Raw genomic sequence first — 21,040 nt, 5'->3', positions numbered from 1 at the left:
AAATGGTAATTAAGTGCCTCTTCCCCAAAGCAACCCATGCCCCGTGCTCACCTTTGACCAGCCTAAACACCACACCTGATCCCGACCATCCTCAAATGGGATTCAGAGGCAGTGTTCCCACCCAAGAATGTAGCCCCCGGACTCCTCCTGCATGGAAATGTGGGTGTCCATGAGAGACCCTTAGATCACTATCTCACCGACAAGGAAAAAGATTTGCAGGCAGCCTACGTAAGCCTGAAAGTGACGGCCAGGCTTGAACCCTGAGCAGCTCACCATCAGTGGAAATGCTCATGGGTGCAGCTTGCCACACTGTGTGGGTGAGCATGGAGGGACATCCCCTCCACAATCCAGAGCTATGAAGGTGGAACTTGAAATTATAGTCCAGCCATCGGAGTCCCAGAGAACATTCCTCGGGCATTCACTTGCTGATGATGATAGGCAAGGTGCTCAGCAGACAATGGGAAAAGAGAAGTGTGTGGGAAGGGCAGGACGCAGGTTGAGCATCGCTCTTGGGCGTGGCCTAAAACCAAAAACCCAAGACGAATCCAAGCACTCCCTTGAACAGGTCTGCCACTCCCCTCCAAAGAAACGCCTACTCACTGCTTGTACCAGGAAGCATAGTGGAAATCACGGCTGCCACCCACATGGGGGTCTTCGAGAAAGACTGAAAAAGTACATCAGGGGACCTCTGTGCACGCACTTTGACACTGGGATTACATCTCACAGGCACCACGCAAGCACGTGAACTGAAGTTCATAAATCCACTTCCACTAATGCAGATTACTCAACACAAACTTTAAAAGCCAGAAAAGCTTGGAGTGATGTATTCCAAGTTTTGAAAGATAACAACTGTCAACCAAGGTTGCTTTATCCTGCAAAGTTATCTATTCAAATAGACAGAGAAATAAGGCCATTCCATGGCAAAAGCAGGCTAAAGGAGTATTTGAAGACAAAACCAGTTCTACAGAAAATACTTGGAAGAATCCTCCATGCCTAAGAGAAGGAAAAGCACACATATAAGGAACCTGGAAAAAACAAACAATACTCAAATACTAGTAAACACAAGAGAGCAAAGGTAGAACCAGAACCACAAAAAAAATGTCAAACATAAATACATACCTTTCAATAATATCTCTTAATATCAATGGCCTCAATACCCCAACCAAAAGACATAGGTTTCAGACTGGGTTAAAAAGCAGGATCCTACAATTTGTTGTCTCCAAGAAACTCACCTTGCTACAAAGGATAGACATTATCTTAGGGTGAAAGGTTGGAAAATGGTGTTTCAAGCAAATGGGCCTAGAAAACAAGCAGGGGTTGCTAACCTAATATCTGACATAGTAGACTTCAGTCCAACGTTAGTAAAAGATAAGGAAGGTCACTTTATATTGATTAAGGGCACACTCCAACAGGAGGACATTACAATCCTAAACATATATGCACCTAACATGGGGGTTCCCAAATTCATCAAACAAACACTATTAGAACTAAGGTCACAGATAACACCAAACACAGTGGTGGTGGGTGATTTTAACACCCCACTCTCATCAATTGACAGGTCGTCCCAGGAAAAAATAAACAGAGAGGCATCTGGACTAAATGAGGTCATAGAAGGAATGGGCCTAACAGATATATACAGGACATTTCATCCAAATGCTGCAGAATATACATTCTTTTCAGCAGTACATGGAACATTCTCTAAAATTGACCATATGTTAGGACACAAAACAGATCTTAACAAATACATGAAAATTGAAATAATTCCTTGCATTCTATCTGACCACAATGGAAACAAACTACAAATAAATAGCAAGAAAAGCTATTGATCATACACAAAATCATGGAAACTAAACAATACGCTACTAAATGATGAATGGGTCAATGAAGAAATCAAGAAGGAAATCAGAAATTTCAGAGTTAAATGATAATGAGAACACAACATACCAAAATCTCTGGGACACAATGAAGGCAGTCCTAAGAGGTAAATTTATAGCTCTAAGTACTGTATATTACTTAATTTATTGAAATAATTATTTATGTCTTTTGGACATTATTGTTATAAACTATGTTTAAGCCTACAATTGTTGATTTTTCATTATGTCAAAATCAATATGTTTGTGATTACCTCTATGAATGATGATGTAAACAATTAAAGGAGTTTATTAGTTTGTTTCAATAGGAAAATTTTGAGAGACTGATATGGTATAGTGAGATGTGTAAGGTTAGAATGAATGTTTTTATACTTTACCTCTGTGCCAGACCACAGAGAACACTGTCTTGTTTAATTTTTTTAAAATTTATTTTATTTGAGACAGTAAGAGAGAAAGAGAGAATGGGCACACCAGGGCCTCTAGCCACTGTAAACAAAACTCAGATGCATGTGCTACCTTGTGCATCTGGTTTATGTGGAACCTGGAGAATCAAACTTGGTTCCTTAGACTTCACAGGCAAGTACCTTAAATGGCTGACATCTTTCCAGCCCAACACTGTCTCATTGACCTGAACATGCCACAATGATTTTTATTTAACTCATTTTTGTAGGACTTGTGGATGCTTAATTCATTCAGACTTCATTTATTGAGAAAATGTCCTGTGTAAAACACTAGGAATATTTTGTAAATAACACAAAAATGTGTGCCTTAGGAAGAGAAAGAAAGGACAAACCAATTTGATTAAAGGGAAATTGCTCAGGAAAACATTTCACATTTTATACTAAAAGGTTTAAGATTAAGAAATAGTCAATATTCAGAAAGTTTGTATAAAAAAATGTTAACCATATGTTGCTAAACAGACCGAGTTGGTTGAACCTGCTGACTGAGCCTGGAAATTCAGGCTGTGTTCGAGAATGTTTCAGTGCCTCAGACAAATGTGTATTTAAGTTAACTTATGTAAAATACAAGTCTTGAAACAAATGGTTGTTTATTTTTATACTATTTCAGAATCTTCTGAAAATAAATTTTGACTATTTAAAAAAAAAAAAGAAATTAGAAAGGTTGCAAATAAACGACCTAATGCTTCACCTTAAAGCCTTGGAAAAAGAAGAACAAGGCAAACCAAAAATCAGTAGATGGGAAGAAATAATAAAGGTTAGGGCAGAAATTAATGAAATAGAAACTAAAAAAATAGTCCAAAGAATCAATGAAACAAAGAGTTGGTTCTTTGAAAAGATAAACAAGATAGATAACCCCTTAGAAATCTGACCAAAAGAGAGAGAAAAGACACAAATTAATAAAATGAGAGATGAAAAAGATAACATCACAACAGATGCCAGAGAAATTAAAAAAATCATAGGGACATACTATGAAAGCATATACTCCACAAAGTATGAAAATCTGAAAGGAATGGATGATTTCCTTGATTTATATGACCTACCTAAATTAAATCAAGATGAGATTAATCACTTAAATAGACCTATAACAAGCACGGCGATCCCAACAGTTATCAAAAATCTTCCAGTTAAAAATAGCCCAGGCCCAGATGGATTCACTGCTGAATTTTACCAGACCTTTAAGGAAGAGCTAACACCATTGCTTCTTAAGCTTTTCCATAAAATAGAAAAAGAAGGAATTCTACCAAACTCTTTTTATGAAGCCAGCATCATCCTGATACAAAAAACAGGCAAAGATAGAACAAATAAAGAAAATTACAGACCAATCTCCCTCATGAACTTAGATGCAAAAATTCTCAGCAAAATACTGGCAAACAGAATACAAGAATATATCAGAAAGATCATTCACCCTGACCAAGTAGGCTTTATCCCAGAGATGCAGGGATGGTTCAATATACGCAAATTGACAAATATAATACATTATATAAATGGATTGAAGGACAAAAAAATCACATGACTGAACTTCTACATGATGTATATCTGAAGGAAGAGGAGGGGTCATGGCTGTACTTCTACACAAAGTACAACCGAAGAAAGTGGATGGAGGCAGAATTTCCCTTTGTATATGTTATTCACACAACCGAAACTAAACTGAGTTTGAGTTAAACACAAGGGAAATTCCCCATCCTTGATCATCCAGCTTGGAACACACAGTTAATGTGACAGTTGAGGCTGTTTAGCCAGTGCCCATTTGGAGACCGACAGCAAGGTCAGGGCGACTAGCCGTCAGGCTTGGCGTTCACATGCCTGTAATCACAGATCATAGAGTAATTCAGCCAACATTCAAATATCTCAGGAGGGGTAACATGTGAACTCATTTCCATCCATCAATGTCTCTGCTTTGTAGTTCTATGGAAACCTAGGGAATTGTTTCCTCAAATGATTGGCCCTGACTCTGCTCTATGAAGAACGTTTCTAAGTCTATTTGTACCGGGGCCCAAGCCAACACATTGTCAACAAGGTGCATCCCCTTGCAGCCCCCTGTGACCCACCAGCTCTCCTCTCCTGGATGGCTATGGAGTGCCCGCCCCTTCCTTCCTGTCTGGCATACTGGCAGTTGGCTCTGAGATATGGATCAGTGCTCTATGCTGGCCATTTTGAAATCAAAGAGTGTTGTGCATTCATATAAAACTTTATGTGTCTCTTGGCTGTCTTCTGGTTGTGGAAAAGCAGTGTGCCACATCCCAAACTGCAGTATGCACACCCCATCTCTTTCTTTTTGCGTATGTGTTTGTGATGTATGTCTAGTCTACATGTTCATATTAGTGTGGGCATATTTATTTGTGCAGGATGTGTGTGAGAGTGTGTGTGTGTGTGTGCGCGCGCACACATGTAGAGGCCAGAGACAAACTTAAGGTGTTATCCTCTGTTACATTTTCCACCTCTTTTTGACACAAGGTCTCTCCCTGGTCTGGAGCTCACCCACTAGACCGAACTCTCTGGTCAGCAAGCTATAGGGATCTTGCTGTCTCTGTCTGTCCAGATCTGAGATTATAGGCACGTGCCAACACACTCCGGATTTTTCACGCAGATGCTTGGAGCCGAGTTCTGTCCCTCCTTACGTGCAAGGAAAGCGCTCCGCACACTGAGCTATCTGCCCAGCGAAGGCGCCCCAGTCTCTAAACACTTTCTCCAGTAGTCATTTCCACCATGCTGGGTTGAACATCCAAACCAGACAGTGTTCATGGCAGGAAGGGTTTTATCCCAAGCTTACGGGTCCAGTGGAAATTCCCTCAGTGGTGGAAGAAGCTCATTCCATACATCCACGCAGAGAGAGACAACCAAACAGCCGTGAAAACCAACAGCCACAGCGGGACCCACAGAGCTCACACTGTTCTCCCCTTCTGGGGAGACACACCCCCTTAACACACCTTTGGATGGTACCCCAGGGTCCACCCCTAGTGGTAACTCCTCCAAAAAGGCAGCTGGAGACCCAAGTTACAAGCTTTAATAAAACACGGGTCTATGGTGGGGGGGGCAAACATTCAAACTACCACCACACTTTCCATCTGGCCCAGCTGCATGAACGAAACTGCACACAGGTCAAGAGGTGACCGTGCCGAGAATCCACGGCAGGCCACGGAAAGTCTGAAGGGAAGAAGCAATGGGAGACTGGCTGCTTCGAAACGCTGCATAAACAGCAGAGCAAGGTCAAGGCAACAGACGTTTATTAAAATGACATTGGGTACTATTTAAGCTACACCTGATAAATATTTTATTTGAATGGATATAGCTTCAAGCTGACTAAGATATGCCTGTCAGATTCCAGCCTGGGGAGCAGGAGGCGAGGCCGGCTCCGTGGGCCTCCTCGGCTGTCAGCTGGGAATGGCCCTGGCTCCCATCCCAGCTTCTGCGTTGGCTTCATTGGTGAGTAAAGCTGTCAGCTTTTGGTGATCTTTCCCAAGTCAGTGTTGTTCTTATTGTGTGGTAGTCACATCACAGTAAGAAGGAGACATAGGGCTGAAGAGATGGCTTAGCGGTTAAGGCTCTTGCCTCTGAAGCTTAAGGACCCAAGTTCAGTTCCCCAGGACCCACATAAGTCAGATGTACAAGGTAGCACATGTGTCTGGAGTTTGCAGTGGCTGGAGGTCCTGGCATATCCCCCATTCTTTCCTCTCTCTCTCTCTCTCTTTACTAAATAAAAATAAATAAATATTTGAATATAAAGGAGAGGGCTGGAGGACTTAGCAGTTAAGGTATTTATTTGCCTGCAAAGCCAAAGGACCCATGTTTGATTGGCCAGGAACCACATTAGCCAGATGCACAAGGTGGTGAATGCATATGGAGTTCGTTTGCAGTGGCCAGAAGCCCTGGTGTGCCCATTCCCTTTCCCCACCCTTTCTCTGTCAAATAAATAAACAAAAATAAAATGTTTACATATAAAGATGTGTCATTGGTGAAAGTGCTGAGCCTGGATTCCATAGACCACGTAAAAGTAAGGCGTGGTGGTCCATGCCTGTCATCTCAGCGCTGGGGAGGTGGAGGTAGGGTCTCGAACTTGCTTTCTAGATAGACTCGCTGGATTGCTGAGCCCTGGGTTCAGTGAGAGGCCTTGTGTCAAAAACACAAGGTGGGAAGTAACTGAGGTAAATAATGTCAACATCTGGTCTACATACACCCACCACACTCTCCACACACATGCACCAACACACACGTGAACGCACATTCACACACATACACACACTCACACACACACATGCAAGAAATGAGAGGTAAGAGAAATAAGTGCAGTTATTAAGCTACCTAAAGACTTAAATTCATCAAAAACGCAGTTTTCTGATGGAGTTTTTCAGATTATTAATAAAGGCTTATATCCAATTGTTTTCTATAATTTAAATAACACTTCTCTCTCTCTCTCTCTCTATCTATCTATCTATCTCTATCTCTATCTCTCTTTATATTCTGTAACTTTAAGAAATATTACAAAAAGTTACACTGTAGACAACAAATTGTGAAATACACTGGATAATGAAGTAGGGAATAGCAACAGGGCCAAATACAGTTTAAAATAGAAGTAAAGGGGATGGAGAGATGGCTTGGCAGTTAAGGCGTTCCCCTGCAAAGGGAAGGATCCTGGTTTGATTCCCCAGGACCCACATCAGCCAGATGCACAAGCGGGCACATGCATGTGGAGTTCGTTTACAGTGGCTAGAGGCCCTGGTGCGCTCTCTCTCCTCTCTCTCTCACTCTCAAATAAATAAATAAAACATATTAAAATAGAAGTCCAGTCCCTTTGGTTAGAGAAGGGAAACCAACCATAGAGCACTCCAAAGACAGCAAGCTTAAGGAAGAGGACAAGGACTTTGGGACAACAAACCGGCACTGGATCCCAGGGTAGGGTGCTGTGTTTTGAATGTCTGTGCCTGTAATTCATAGGCTAAATCCTCACCCCAAGGACTGAGAATAAGCAAGAGCGCACAGACATCGAAGTCTTGGAATGAGACGGTGAAGGCGGAGTTCACATGTGCGGTTAGTGTCCTTACAAATGGAACCCAGAAAGCTGCCTTGAATCTCTTGACAGGGAGGTTAGAGAAACAGTGACCGAATGACCCAAATAGCTGACTTCGGCCACCAGCCTGTCCTACCTTGACCCTGGACTGCCCGTACCCAGAACTGGGGGTACATTCCTGTTGTTTGAAGGTGCGTCACTGGTCTATGGCAGATGACTAAGCAGCCCGCCCAGACCGCGCTATGGCAAGGCTGCAGGAGGTCTGAGACTCGTCCCCCTGGCTGCCTCCGGAAGATGACACAGTTTACAGGGGTGTCCACTGGACCACGACCCGCAAATTTAGCTTGAGAAGTTTTAAGGTGTTTCCAAGACTGCTGTTGCTTCAAACTTCAAATGTAAGCTTCCTCTATGTAGCTCTGACAGTAAGGACGCCTTACTGAGACTGTATTCCAGGCGTGATGCATTACAAGTTCAACCTGTTCTACGTGTGGAATGGTATGTACTGGAGACGCCATCAAAATAACTCCTCACACGGGCTGGAGAGATGGCTTAGTGGTTAAGCACTTGCCTGTGAAACCTAAGGACCTTGGTTCGAGGCTTGATTCCCTGGGACCAACATAAGCCAGATGTTCAAGAGAGTGCATGCGTGTGGAGATTTTTTGCAGTGGCTTGAGACCCTGGTGCACCCATTCCCTCTCTCTCTCTCTCTCTCTCTCTCTCTCTCTCTCTCTCTCTCTCTCCCTCTTTCTCTCTCTGTTGCTCTCAAATAAATAAATAAGATAAATAAATAAAAATAAACAAAAAATTTAAAAAAGTAAAGTAAGAATTACATAGTTGGGCTGGAGAGATGGCTTAGTGGTTAAAGCACATGCCTGCTAAGCCCAATGACCCAGTATCAATTCCCCAGTACCCACAAAAACCGCAAAGTGGTGCATGTGTCTGGAGTCATTTGTAGTGGCTACAGGTCCTTACCTGCCCATTCTCTCTTTCTCTCTATCTGCCTCTTTCTCTCTCTCAAGTAATAAATAAAATATTTTGAAAAGAATTGCACAGTGGATGCTAACAATATATTTTGAAAATATTCATCTTTAAGTAAACTTATTAGTAACATACAAGAAGAAATAATCTCTTAATAATTTTTAAAGATCTCCACCTAAAACAAACAGCTAAAGTCAGAGAATTATATATTAAGGACAAGAAATGACGCTGGGCACATAGCTCAGTTGATAAAGTTGCTGTCTTGAGTTCCATCCCCCGTGACCCACATAAAAATCCCATGTATGTTGGAGCATGCTTATATCCCTTGCATGGGGAGGTAGGGACAGAAGGATTCCTGGGGAATCTCTGGTTAGCTGGTCTTGCCTAGTTGGCAAGTTCTAAGCCAGTGAGAAACCCTATCTCAAAAGCAGGTGGACAGCTGCTAGGTGTGGTGGCGCACACCTTTAATCCCAGCACTCGGGAGGCAGAGGTAGGAGGATCGCCATGAGTTCGAGGCCACCCTGAAACTCCACAGTGAATTCCAGGTCAGCGAGACCCTACCTTGAAAATCAAAGCAAAACAAAACAACCCGTCTCAGGTGGAGAGCATTCCTGAGGATTGTGACACCCCAAAAACAGTTGTCCTCTGGACTCCACATACACATGCACATGACTCACACCCATCCACCTGCACACACATGTGCTCTTGCACAGACACATATGAAAGAATAAGAAATGAAGTCAGTAACGTTTTTTCTGTCAGTGAAGTGTGTTAAGAAAAATATATAATTTAGGAATAATAGAGATAAGGAGACAATATTATTAGTATTTGCTGAAGATAAAAATGTCTACCTAGGGCTGGAGAGATGGCTTAGTGGTTAAGCGCTTGCCTGTGAAGCCTAAGGACCCCGGTTCAAGGCTCGGTTCCCCAGGTCCCACGTTAGCCAGATGCACAAGGGGGCGCACGCGTCTGGAGTTCGTTTGCAGAGGCTGGAAGCCCTGGCGCGCCCATTCTCTCTCTCTCCCTCTATCTGTCTTTCTCTCTGTGTCTGTCGCTCTCAAATAAATAAATAAAAAATTTTAAAAAAATGTCTACCTAGAAATTTAAAAGGCTTAACTGAAAATGCTGGAACTAATAAGAGAGGTGATTTGTTAGAAATTCATACAAAATACATGCTAACACTGACCAGCATACACTTAACGTCTCTAGAAGAAGAGGAATAATTTGTAAAACATGCATGTCTGTTTGTAGACATGATAGAAAAAAGAAAATAGATAAGCATTAAAAAGAATAATACCCTACTGTTGCACATATGAAATTTTAATAAGCAAAAAGATATATGTAAGCTCAAAAAGGAACTCTAAATACTCTGAATGTGTCCATCTTTGTAAATTAATTTGTCAGTCAAGGGCTAGTACATATAACTCACATTATATCAAAATTAAAATCAAAGGATTGCAACATTAATCTAAACTTTATTTGAAATAATAAATGCGTAACATATATTCATTTTAAAATACTAAGCAGCAGGCTAGAAAGATAGCTCAACAGTTAAGGCACTTGCCTAATGTCCAGGTTTGATTCCCCAGAACCATGTAAGCCAGATGCACAAAGTGGTGCATGCATCTGGATTCTGTTTGCAATGGCTGGAGGCCCAGTCATCCAAATTTTCTGTCTCTCTTCTATATCTCTTTGCTTGCAAATAAATATAATATATTTTTTTAAAGAGTACCAAATGGTTAAACCCCATACAAAGTCACGATCATTACACCAGAAATATGATGGGGACATACTGCAAAGCCATTGGCAGCCAGTATCTTGCTCATCAGAGAGGACGCATGACTTAAAAACATTTAAAAATAAATATAAAAATAAAAATAACCAAAAAAATTAAAAAAGGGCTGGAGAGATGGCTTAGCAGTTAAGTGCTTGTTTGTGAAGCCTACGGACCCCAGTTCAAGGCTCGATACCCCAGGACCCACGCAGCTGGAGTTCGTTTGCTGGAGGCCCTGCTCCCATTATTTCTCTCTCGCTGCCTCTTTCTCTCTGTGCCTGTTGCTCTCAAATAAATAAAAGTGAAAATAAACAAACTTTTTTTAAATAAAATGCCAAAAAATCTTTCAGATTGAATACATAAAAATGCAAGCTAAGGCCCTGTATCATGGTGCCGAGCAGTGGACACACAATGTGACCCATGCATTCAACAGCACATGGTTAGTACCAAGGTCATTGTTTGAATATAAAACGTCCCCAAAGACGTGTACAAGCTTAGGTTTCTGGTGGTTGCACTATTTTTGAAGGTTCTAGAAACCTTAGCAAGTGGGATCTAGCTGCAGGAAGTTGTCCCTTGGGCTCCGGTCCTTAGACGTATCCTTGCTGTCTGCCTGTCTCTGTGTCCTGCTCTGCAGGCACCGAGGAGTTTCCTCGTCCACCTCTGTCCTTCCCTAGCACTTGGGACAAAGCGACTGTGGACTACCTCCAAACCCATGAGCCAAAGCAAATCCTTCCACCCCCTGAGTTCTATATGACAGGTATGTGACCAAAGTGACAAGTGTGGTAACTAATACAGGCAATTAAAAGTAAAAGTGAACCAGTGAAATTATTTTAATAATACACGTTACTTATTAAAACTAATCTCAATCAAGTCATTTCACCCCACACTGAATACAGAAATTGCTTTGAAACATTTTTTGTGTTGTATTGGGCAATGGAGGCCAGCCAGAAAAATAAAGGAGCCCTTACATCTGCTTTTGTCATGGAGAAGAGCTCTGCAGCTTGATGCCGGGGGTGGAAAGCAGCGAAGGTTCACATGTGTCCTCAGCCTCTTGAAACCATCTCTCGGTGAAGCGTCTTGGAACCACCAAGATGTGTGAATGCAGCAAGTGTTCTCCTCAGTTTCACGCTGGCGTGTCCACACACATGCATGCATGTGCCTGTCCACACATGTGTACATTCATGTATGTCCACACATATGAATGTATGTGGTGGGCCACACATGTGCATGTTCATATCAATCCACACATGCATGTTTTTGTCTGTCCACACATGTGCATGTTCATATCTGTCCACACATATGCATGTTCATGTCTATCCACACATGTGCATGCATGTGTCTGTCCACACATGTGCCTATGTTTACTTATACTCACATATGCATCTGCCTGTGTTTATTCATGAGTTTATTTATAAAACTCCAATTACACTTTGACAGGGAAGTTAGCAAAGATCTAAGAATTCACACAAACAACAATACAAGTGCTCAATGAACAAATAAGATCATAACCGAAATTGAGAAATTCTGCATGTTTTCTTCCTTCCTTCCTTCCTTCCTTCCTTCCTTCCTTCCTTCCTTCCTTCCTTCCTCCTTCCCTCCCTCCCTCCCTCTCTCTCTCCCTTTTTCCCTCCCTCCATCTCTCTCACTCTCTCTTTCTTTCTTTCTGGAAACCGTGTTACTAAAATTATTCATTAGACTCTCAGAATACAGAGAGAACCCCTGGAGGCCAGCTCCCTCTCGGGCCTAGCACTTCCCACTGGAGCTGCAGACAGAAGAGGCAGGTTGTTCACATAACTGCTTAGCATGGGCACAGGTCCTAGGACCCTGTCCCCTGTCTCCTGTCCCCTGTCCTGTCCGGTGATCTTAGACAAGGTAGAGGATCTCTCAGGTTCCTTATTTGCTGTAGAATACCCTATTCGCTTGTGAGGAACAAGCAGGGTCACTACCCACGTCACCAGGATGCTGTGAGGATTACACCAGGTCGTGCCTATGTGGGACCTTGGACTCAGCAGACCAGCAATACCCCTCACTTCACTACTACAGACATTTTCTCAGATGAGAAATACACATTGTAAATTAGAATGATTTATAAGTAATTATTTAACCAATAAAAAGAATCTTATCTCTCCAGTACCCAGGTTATTTGATGTAGGTAACATAATTTAATTGAAAGGTAAGTGTCCAGTGCTTAGAGCTGTCCTTCTCTCTGGGTTGTTTGTGGCCTTTACTCATGAATAAACACTGTCGTACGGAAGCCTGTGATGCAAACTGAGCAGCGTGAACTCCTGACTCACAGTGCACACTTCATCAGACCTAACAGTACACAGGTGTCCCGTGTGCGTGCGTGTGTGTGTGTGTGTGTGTGTGTGTATGTGTGTGTGTGAGACTTCATCAGACCTAACAATACACAGGGGTCCCGTGTGTGTGTGTGTGCTTGTGTGTGATCACAGGCTGGCTGAAGACCAGGTAGCGGTGGCTTACCCTGAACCAGAAGGGAGATCAATCAAGGACTTTGCAGAAAGCTGTTCATGTGTGTACTTTGGTCCATTTCTGGAATCTCCATTCCTGTCCTTGGTGGCGTGGGTAGCAGCTGTCTGAGATCAATGTTCGAGTCTACGTGATGCATTTGGATTTCAGGCAGCTGCACTCACTGCAAAACATGCAAATTTAATTAGTATTTTCTCATCACATGCTTTTACAAATGGGAGACATGCAGCAACTATTTCGTTTGAAAGTAATGCTTGGAGAACATTGGGAATGGAGCCTGGTAAAGAAGCCTGTATGGTCACTGAGCGCCGGATGTAGGCCTTCCTCCCCCACAGTGGTTCTGAACAGGCTTCCTCTCCGGTAGCTGTTTCCTCTAGGTTGAGACACTCCTGTTAGAAGGAGGAAGGTCAAAGGACGCAATGAAGGAAGCTCAGGAAGTGACGAGACCCATGAGGCCCCTCCCTAAGGCTACGTAAGCAATAGACTGTCATCAGTGCTGGGGAGGGCACTCTTCAGAGGAGCTGCCTGCATGCTGTGCAGGGATTCCCAGGGATGTATCTCTCGTGAGTCCATCTGCCGTGCTGCGGCCCAACTTTGTGGTGATATCACTGCCTTTGGGTTATCCATACTTTGACAAGAAACCCCAGTAAACTCATTAGTTCCCTAAGTTAGACATGTATGGAGTTGTTTCTTTGGTATATCATCAATGCCCTATCTGGGACAGACGTCTGTTCATGTATCCCCAGGAAGTTACCCAAAACTAACTATGTAGAATTTTCTGAAGTTCACAAGCTGAAAACTTCCCAATAAAAATCTGATGTTGGGCTGGAGAGATAGCTTAGCGATTAAGCGCTTGTCTGTGAAGCCTAAGGACCCCGGTTCGAGGCTCCTACGTTAGCCAGATGCAAAAGGGGGCTCACGCGTCTGGAGTTCGTTTGCAGTGGCTGGAAGCCCTGGCGCGCCCGTTCTCTCTCTGTCTCTCTATCTACCTCTCTCTCTCTCTGTCATTCTCAAATAAATAACTAAAAATGAACAAAAAAATTTTTAAAGAAAAAAAATCTGATGTTCTTGGGGCTGGAGAGATAGCTTAGTGGTTAGGTGCTTTCCTGTGAAGCCTAAGGACCCCGGTTCGAGGCTCAATTCCCCAGGACCTACGTTAGCCAGATGCACAAGGGGGTGCATGGAGTTCGTTTGCAGTGGCTGGAGACCCTGGCACGCCCACTCTCTCTCTCTCTCTCTCTCTCTCTCTCTCTGCATCTTTCTCTCTCTGTCTGTCGCTCTCAAATAAATAAGTAAAAATAAAAAAAAACAACAAACAAAAAAATTCTGATGTTCTTGAGTTTATTACATTGTGCTTTCTCCAATGAAAGCAACTTCAGTAGGGATCTGTATTCTAAGCACACATGGAATTTGCACATATGTGTGTACACACACTCACCAGGTCCCACACTCACTTCATCTCTCTGAGAGTGAGGCTAGCCCTTGAATCCATGGTGGTTAGGAGTCATGAGGCCCTGACAGGAGCTGGAGGTGGGAATTACTCTGTCACAGGTGTTCACGTTTGGCTAGGTTTTTCTTCAAATTAACTGCTTCAACTAAGGACTTAATGAGAAAGCTAGTGCGCGCTAATTAAAGTCAATATGAACCCTAAAACGGCGTTTACCCACCCTCTGCCAGCTATGTAGGAACAGTGGACCATCGTGTGTGTGCAGCTGTTATTCTTTATTTTCTTTTATTTACTTATCCGAGACAGTGAGAAAGAAGGAGAGACAGAGAGAAGGAGAGAAAGAATGGGTGAACCAGGGCCTCTTGCCATTACAAACTGCAGAGGTATGGGCCACCTTGCATCTGGATTTTGATTTATGTGGGTACTAGGGAATCAAACGTGGGTCCTGGGTTGTACAGTTGGCTTAACAGTTAAGGCACTTACCTGCGAAGTCTAAGGATTCACATTAGACTCTCCAGGTCCCATGGAAGCCCTTTTATTCTCTCTGCCTCCCAAGTGCTGAGATTTAAGACATACACCACCACACCTGGCCCCATTCTTACTTTTATTTTATTTTATTTTATTTTATTTTATTTTATTTTATTTTATTTTATTTTATTTTATTTTATTTTATTTTATTTTATTTTATTTTATTTTATTTTATTTTATTTTATTTTATTTTAGAATGTCACACAGAGAAAGAGGCAGAAAGAGAGAGAGAGAATGGGCGTGCCAGGGCCTCCAGCCACTGCAAACGAACTCCAGACACAGGCGTCCCTTTGTGCATCTGGCTTATGTGGGTCCTGGGGAATTGAGCCTTGAACCTGGGTCCTTAGGCCTCACAGGCAAGTGCTAAACCACTAAGCCATTTCTCCAGCCCTTACTTTTTTTTTTTTTTTTTTTTTGCTCTTTTGAGATAGGGTTTCACTCTAGTCCGGGCTGACCTGAAATTCACTGTGTAGTCTCAGGCTGGCTTTGAACACACAGTGATCATCTGACCTCTGCCACCTGAATGCTGGGACTAAAAGCGTGTGCTACCACCCACCCCAGCTCCAATTCTTATCTTTATTTAATTTATTTATTCATTTATTTGATAGCGACAGAGAGACAGAGAGAGAGAGAATGAATGGGCATCTCAGGGCCTCCAGCCCCTGCAAACAAACTCCAGATGCATGTGCCACCTTATGCGTCTGGCTCACATGAGTACTGGGGAATTGAGCTTTGAACCAGGGTCCTTAGGCTTCACAGGCAAGCACTTAACCACTAAGCCATCTCTCCAGCCTAATTCCCAACCTTATTTTATTTTTTATTTATTTTCTTTTTCTTTTAGAGAGAGACAGAGACAGAGAGGAGAAAGAAGCAGAGAATGGGCATCAGACACATGCGCCCTCTTGTGGACATGCCTGGCATTGCGTGCTCACATCACTGTTATGTCTGGCTTTGTGGGATCTGGAGGATTTGAACAAGAGTTCTTGAGCTTCGCAGGCAAGCGCCTTAACAGCTAAGCCATCTCTCCACCCCTCCAACTCTTATTTTAAGTGACATCAGTTAATCCCTGTATAGTATATAAGTTCTTTGCATTAAAACCTTGAAGTTAAAATATTTAAATAGTTTCATGCTTTTATAGTACAGATAAATTGACCCATTGTGCTAAGATGTTGAAAGTGACTGCAACCTTTAAAATATGCTTGGATGACTACTCCAGTACTTTATTCACAGAGCATGGAGTCTCAGGGTGCTGCTGTCACGAAGGGCCACAGGCCAGAGCTTACACAATTGAAATGTGCTTTCCATTCTGGAGGCTGTGCCCTAGGTCACGAGTCACTGTGTGGGTTCTGGTGAAATGATGATCACTGTGTGTTCACTGGTGGGTTCTGGTGAAGGCTTGCTGCCTCACTGGTAAGCAGATGGCCACCTCCATTATCCTTCCTCACGAAGCAGGAGAGAATAAGCTCTCTGGTGCCATTATACCTACATATATATATGTGTATAATAATAATAATAAATAATAATAATAAATAACTATATATGTATATATATATTTATATATATGTATGATAATAATAAATAACTACATATATATACATATATAGTTATTTATTTGAGAGAGAGGGAGAGAGAGAGAGGACGAGGCAGATAGAGAGAGAAAATGGAGAGAGAGAGATAGAATGGGCATGCCAGCAGATCCTCCAGCCACTGCAAATGAACTCCAGATGCATGTGCCACCTTGTGCATCTGGCTTTTTGTAAGCATTGGGGAACTGAACCCAGGTCTTTAGGTTTTGCAGGTAAGTGCCTTAACCACTAAGCCATCTCTCCAGCCCTGGTGCCCCTTCTTATTAGTGCACCAACCAAATGATAAGAGCCCCATGTTCATGGTCTCATATCTACCTACTTATTTCTGAGGACCCCAAATCCAACCTTGGCCTCGGAGTTAGTACCCCAGCATATGATTGATTGCTGGGGAAACCTGGTTCAGCCACAGCTATTGTGTGCTTCTAGATAAGAACAGGAACCCACGGGGGACAGCTTAAGTACCTGTGGTGGTTTGAATGTAAGAAATCCCTGATAGCCTCGCGTGCCTGTGATTAAGTCTTCTACTTAATCCCCAGCTGGCAAAGCCTTTTGAAGGTGGGGCCTTGCTGGAAGAGGTGCATTACTGGTGAGGCAGGGTGGTGGGTGGTGGTTGGCAGTATTTTCAATATTTTATTTATTTGTGAGGAGAGAAAGAAAACGGGTGCTGTGGGGCCTCTAGCCACTGCAAACGAACTCCAGATGCATGCTCCACTTTGTGCATCCAGATTTACTAGGGTACGGGGGGACTGAACCTGGCTTAGGCATTGCAGGCAAGCGCCTTAACCTCTGATCCATCTCTTCAGCCCACTTGCAGTCTTACAGCCCAGCCCCTCTTGCCTCAGCTAGCTAACTATCTCCAGCTGGGGTGTGGCGATGTGACAGCCATCTAGTCATGGGCATCTGCTCTTACCACGCTTTTCCCACCAAGATGCGACTTCCTCTTGAGACAGTAAGCCAGGAATCAACCTTTTTTCCTTCCATCAGCTGCCTCTGGTTGGGTGTTTGGTCCCAGCGCTGAGAAGGTAACCAGTACGGTACCTCATCCTGACAGCCCAGTCTTCCCTCAATTCTCCTCCTGAAGGCTCATGGGACAATATGCATTGGCTTTTCCACTCCAGTCCTGGTGTGGATGAAATACTAGACCCTGAGCCAAACCATCACAGAGAAATTTAAACACGAATCCTGTGCTTGTTTATATTTCTATTTATTTACTTATTTGAGAGTGAGAGAGAGAGGAAGAGAGAGAGAATGGGTGCTCCAGGGTTTCCAGCCACTGCAAACAAACTCCAGATGCGTGCGCCCCCTTGTGCATCTGGCTAACGTGGGTCCTGGGGAATCGAGCCTCGAACCAGGGTCCTTAGGCTTCACAGGCAAGTGCTTAACCACTAAGCCATCTCTCCAGCCCAATTCTGTGCATTTTATACTAGTTCACCCAGCAGTTTGGCTCCATGAAGCAAGGAAAAGTCCCAACTGCCACCTCTCTAGTCCTTTGCTTGGATGAAGGCTGCCCGTACCATAGCCGTTGTTGGACACTTGGAAGAACAGCACTTTCTTTATGATACACCTGCTTGGCCCTAAGGGTCAGTCTCCCTCTGGTTCCAGGATTTTGGGGGCTCTTCCAGCTGACCATAGACAGTTCCATGTAGAGTCTCTTTCCACAGGGTCCCGTGTGTGTGACCCAGAGGGAGAGGCCTCACGGCATCCACAGCCCAGGATGGCTCATGGCCACCAAGCCCTCGTGCTTGGTGGAGACATCACCATCGTGTCTTCTCCAAGCAGGGCCATTACCTCCCCACAAATCTTCAATCACACCAGCCCAGGGATATCTCTTGTCTCAGCATCTCTCTAGGTACTGGGTATCAGGCTATGGTGGATTGAATGTAAAAAGTCCCCAGTAGGGCTGGAGAGATGGCTTAGAAGTTAAAGCACTTACCTGCATACTGTAAGGACCCAGGTTCCACGTACGTCTGCACATGGTGTGTGTGTCTGGAGTTTATTTGCAGTGGCTAGAGGCCCTGGCACACCCATTCTTTCTTTTTTCTCGATCTCTCTACCTCTAGTAAATAAATAAAAATAAAGTCCCCAATACCCTGGAGATGTTAACCAACTAGCAAAAGAGCTTTCCATGGAAAATCAAAGAAAGTTTAGAGCCCGAGACCCCTAAGAACTGAGAAGAGACAGCGTTCCCAGGTGCAGCAGATTATCGCAAATGCTTCCCTAGAAAGAGGGAAGAACAGGGGTCCAGACAACTGCTGTTGAGATGTTTCTTCAAGGAAACAAATAGCATTCTTTTGTCTTTCTGCCTGGACCGGGTCCAGCACCAGGGTGACTGGAGATACCCAAAAGTAAACTAAGGCAAACATTGTGTGTCTTTCCTGAGACACAGGAAGTCTTCTTGTCTCTCAGAAGGGCATGCGCTCATGTGGATGGGATAACCAAGAGAACCATGCAAAGGGAAGCACAGCTCAACCCTCCCAAAATACCTTATAACTGCAAGAGAACTCCCTTCACTTTGGCTCCCCCAAGGCTTCTCCAGGTCAGCAGAGCTGGCAGTGGAAACGAACACCCCAGCAGATCAACCTGTGCTCTGCCTTGACCATCCCTGGGCTTAGGTTCTCCACAGCCTTCCGCGAGCCAAACCCCTTCCAGATGCGAAGGACTGCTTCTCCCGTCACCAACACACCATTTTGGCAGACAATTCTGATTAGACAATGGAATTTTTATTAGAAATGGAATGTTTAGGCAGTATATGTGTATATGTGTGTGTATGTATATACATACATACATATATATATATATATATATATATATATATCAACACCTCCTAAAAAGCCCAATTGCTGACAATTCCAACATCTTTTATTTAAAAAAAACCTTTATTTATTTATGAAAGAGACAGAGAGGGGGAATGAGCACACCAGAGCACCTTGCTACTTGCAAACAAACTCCAGATGCATGCACCACATTGTGCCCCTGGCTTTAGTGGGCACTGGGAAATTGAATCCAGGCGGCGCTGCCCTTTCTAACAAGCCCCTTTAACCACTGAGCCACCTGCCCAGCCCCATTCCAAACCCTCGTCTGTGTGTCGGCAAGCTTACCCAGGTGGGGGGTGTACATGGATGGCTGTAAAGCTGCATGGTCGTTCTTTCAAATGCCGTTTGAATGATTTCAAAGGATTCAACTGGAATGGCAGTGGAAGTGGAGATTGCTCTGTAGAAAACAAAAATTCCTCTGTTCAGCCTTCTTTCAATTACTAATTCCACCTAACACGTCCTGATAGGGTGCGGGTGGAACCTTAATTTCCAGTGACTTGTCTCGGAGAGATGACTATTGCCCCAGATGTTACCAACTCCATCCTAATTATGTCACTTAGCGTGGAGGGATTTAATGATGCAGTGTGTTCCATGGCTGTGGGAACAGCTGAAGCAGGTAGTGGCTAGAGCAAAAGAAAAAGACAGATTTTTCTTTCTTGGGTAAATTAGGAGAAGGAGAAGCTTTAATAGAATAATGCTTCCAGACTCCTTGTAGCAAATAGTGACAGTGTGATTTGTCCCCCACAATGAAGTGACTGGAAGGTGTCCCGTCACTGTTGGTACCTTCATTTCCTTCCTCCCGGCCCCCATTCCGCTGAGGGCCCTCCTTAGGGGGGTTGCTGCTATTCACCGTGGACTTGTGGGTTATGCTGTCAGAGCAACAGGCGGTCATTGGGGGGTGACATTGTCTCTGGTCATTCCCTTCTACCCTGTGGCGCTTACAATATTTCTACCCCCTCTTCTGCAAAATTCCCTGAGCCTTGGTGGGTGTTTTAAGTCTACTCTCTTGTTGAATTCTCAGAAACTTCTGGATTTCTGCTCTGGTACGTGTTGAGTGTCTTCGGTGTCGATCGCCATCACCCTGGTGCTGGCTGTGAGGCTCCCCGTGGAAGCACCTCGCTTGCTCCTCTTGCCAACTCCTCTGTGGTTTCACCTGGGGCCTGGCTGATGTTCTATGGGTGGCCCACTACCGTGTGCACGTGAGTCATGGACAGGCCACACGACTCTCTACTCACACTTAACACATACCTGAGTACGAGGGTCCTGTGAGCCACCAGGACTGAGAACGCAGACTCCACCTGTCTGTTTGTTCCCCTGATACCCAGGTAAGGCCTGGCCCTCAGCATCCGGGGCTTCCCGCCCGGGAACATCATTCTCTGCTCAGCATGGTGTCGGGTACCTCAACACATGCTCTCCCATCCTCGCTGTCTGCACGGGGTCTGCGGGAATTCTTCCCCAACAGCCAGCCTCCCTGCTCCTAACCTCCCATGGCGCCGTCAGCTGGCACTGATTTTCCAGGCTCTTATTATTTCACCCCAGTGACGTCAACTACTGTCTTCTGGGGAGGGGCGAGGGGGGAAACATGCGCTTTCTTCAACAGAGCGATAGTCAACTAGTGCAGAAGCCACCAGCCTCCAAGACGCCTGCTGTGGGCTTAGTGCCCTGTGTGTGCCATCATGCAGACAGACCTCCAGGAAGGTCAGAGCTCCGACTCTGCAGAGACAACCCAGGTGCCATGGTACCTGCAGGTAACCAGCAGGGCCCTCCTACCAGCCTGAAGCCAGGGCCACAGGTGAAAGGCTACCCTACCGGTAGCCCTTCTCTGAAGGTTGGGTTGTACATTCCCATTCTTTGGAACATCTGCCTCTCACAGAAATAGGCACTCTTGGCCTGGAGAGATGGCTTAGCAGTTAAGGCACTTGCCTGCAAAGCCAAAGGATCCAGGTTCTAGTCACCAGGAACCACATAAGCCAGATGCATAAGGGGGCACACACATCTGGAGTTCATTTGCAGTAGCTGGAGGCCCTGGTACGCCCCTTCTCTCTTTCTCTCGTCCTCCCTCTCTCTCTCAAATAAATAAATCAAATATT

The sequence above is a fragment of the Jaculus jaculus genome, chromosome 20 (assembly GCF_020740685.1).
Source record: "Jaculus jaculus isolate mJacJac1 chromosome 20, mJacJac1.mat.Y.cur, whole genome shotgun sequence".
In the NCBI taxonomy this organism is placed as follows: Eukaryota; Metazoa; Chordata; class Mammalia; order Rodentia; family Dipodidae; genus Jaculus; species Jaculus jaculus.
This window is presented reverse-complemented; position numbering follows the sequence as displayed.